At 40.2% G+C, this 2,753-nt stretch overlaps 1 pseudogene; it reads left to right on the top strand.

The window, feature by feature from the left end:
• The first annotated feature begins 1,387 nt into the window (after nt 1-1,387).
• LOC130684757 (olfactory receptor 5B21-like) lies at nt 1,388-1,996 on the top strand (annotated as a pseudogene).
• Nucleotides 1,997-2,753: the final 757 nt, after the last annotated feature.

A 2,753-nucleotide genomic window follows, 5' to 3' on the forward strand; every position in this document is an offset into this window, starting at 1 on the left:
CTTGATTGTAACAGGGATCAATAATAAAGACTTCTGGTAGGAGGTGGAGATATAAATATCTTTATATAAATATATATTTCAATTGAATTACTGCTGAAGAATAAACTCATAAATACATTAAGAGTTGTGATTAAGAGCTCTGATTTAACATCAGATAGACCAAGGTTTTCAGTCCACTTCCAACATTTAACTAGTTATGTGACTTTGGGCAATAATAATAATGATTATTATATAAGTACATATAATAAATAAAATAGCTCTGCCTTCCCCATATAAAAGTTGTTAGATTTTGGGGAGCAGATGGTAGCCAGAAAAAGGAGACCAAGTACACTGCCAACTGGAAATACTCTAAATAAAAAAGCAAAATGTTCTATGTGCATGTTTTAAATCAGTCATTTTTGTAAAGGTGAAACTGGAAATGGGGGAATGGAGTACCATTATATATACAGTTCCTCCTTGTGTAAAATAAGGAAAGTCATGAGATCAGCCTACCATATAGTAACTATTATTAAGACTTCTGTGATTTCTGCTATTTAATTATATGGGCAAAGACAATGATCAGAAATCTCCATATTTCTCCAAATATTCTGGAGAATGAAATAAGAAGACAAAGAATGAGGGATTTATACTTTATTTCTTCATTCTGTTCCTTTATTGATTTTTAAAAACTGTGTAAGTAAAATCTTAAAAGTGGCCACCAGATGCATCATAATTTGTTTTACATGATGTAATCAGGTAAAATAATTCAGGCTCTGAGTATATGGACTTTGGATTTAGAAATATAAAGGTGTGAACATTGATTCTGACTCTTACTAATTAAGTTGTTTTGGTCAATATTAAGCTCCCTGAGCCTTAACTTGCTCATTTGTAAAATGGGTATAACAACACCTGTCTCACAGGGTTAGATGTTTAATTTAATGGAAGGAGCTAGCATGTGCCTTACACATAATACATTCTCAATATGTATTTGTTCTCTCTTTTTATATCATCTCATCATCTCTCTCATACTTTGATTTGAATTTCATAGACTCTTCTTTAATCACCAGGCCAAATTCAAGTTGACTTCCATGGAGAATAGCACAGAAGTGCCGGAGTTCCTCCTTTGGGATTAATAGAGGACCCTGATCTTCGAGTTCCCTTCCTCCTGGTGTTCTGTTCATCGACCTCATCACACTGGATGGGAATGGGGGGGCTGGTGGTGGTCATCCTGTCAGATGCCCACCTCCACACTCCCAGGTGCTTCTTCAGTAACCTCTCCCTTGTAGACCTGGGCTATTCATCAGCTGTAGCTCCTGAAACGGTGGATGCAGTCAGGGAACAAAGTCACCTCCTTTGGTGGAGGCTCTGCACAGGTGTTCTTCTTTGCGGGTGTGGCACTGTCTAATGTTACCTCCTGGCCTCCAAGGCTTGTGACTGCCATGCTGCCATGTGCTGGTGGCTTTATTACTCTAGTACCATGACCTTGGGTGTGTGTGCTCTCCTGGCCATTGGCTCTATGTCTAGCTTCTTCAATGCTTCCATCCACACAGCAGACACCTTCATGCCCTCCTTCTGTGGGTCTCATGAGATTAATCATTTTTTCTGAGATGTCCCCCACCCTGGCTGGCTCCTCCTCTGGCACACAGCAGGGATTTGACTGTAATGCCTCGTTGTGGGCTTCATCTTTCCCACCTTCCTGGTCATCTGCATCTCTTACCTCTTCTTATCTATAGCCATCAAAGGATGCATTCTGCTGAAGGATGGAGGAAGGCCTTCTCCACCTGCATTGCCCGTCTCACTGCCGTCTCCATCTTCTATGGCACCATCCTCTTCATACCTGTAGCCCAGATCCAGCCAGTCTGTGGACACGGACAAAATCACATCTGTGTTTTACACTGTGGTGATTCCCATGTTGAATCCCTTACTCTACAGCCTCAGGAACAAAGATGTGAAAAATGCTCTCTGGAAAATTCTCAACGAACTTTATCCACAATCTTCAAATGTGAGTAAGAAGTAGGCAGGTAACTGAGGCAGAAACCTTTCTTCAGACAGAGACGCCATCATGGCTTCTGAGGTTTGGCAGATTTCTGTTCCTTCTTCTCCAAGAGCAGTGCTTACTTCTGCGGCTGGAGGTCATAAAAAGCAGCATTTTGAAATGTCACACTCAGGAAGATAATCTTATGTTTAGTGAACGACAACGTGGGATGTTTAAATCCTTCTTGAGTTAGTTTCTTGACATGGCTTAAAGCAGAAGATCAAAGCATAAACTGAATGCCCTGAATTTCCCCTTTCTTATTTTTAATTAGAAGAGATTTCCATTCACTATTAAACTTTGGTGCAAGGATCCCATCTTCATTCTATAATATTTATCAACGGGAATGCACGGCATTATGCTTTCTGTTCCTTTGGTCCGTAGGTTTGAAAGTTAGTTTCCCATGCTGACAAAAGACATTTTAATATTTTTAATAATGTCTCAGAGAGGGTTGTAATTTAAAGGATGGGGCACTGGATCAAAAGTCAAGTAACCCAGTATCAAAGCTCTCCAAGCGCCCACTCTGTGCGCCCATCCTTATTCCTGCCCTTGTTCTTCAGTTGTGAAGTTGTCCACCTTTGTTTTCTCCATCTCCTTCTGTTTCAGTGTCATGAACAATGTCTGTTCATGAGTCAGGAGAGAACAATGTCTGTAATACATTGTTGAAACTTTAACCCAAATAAATACATCTTTCTTTAGAGAGCCTGCACTCTGTTCTGTGCTTTTGGCCTCTGTCTGATAT

Source organism: Manis pentadactyla, chromosome 9 (assembly GCF_030020395.1).
Source record: "Manis pentadactyla isolate mManPen7 chromosome 9, mManPen7.hap1, whole genome shotgun sequence".
NCBI lineage: Eukaryota > Metazoa > Chordata > Mammalia > Pholidota > Manidae > Manis > Manis pentadactyla.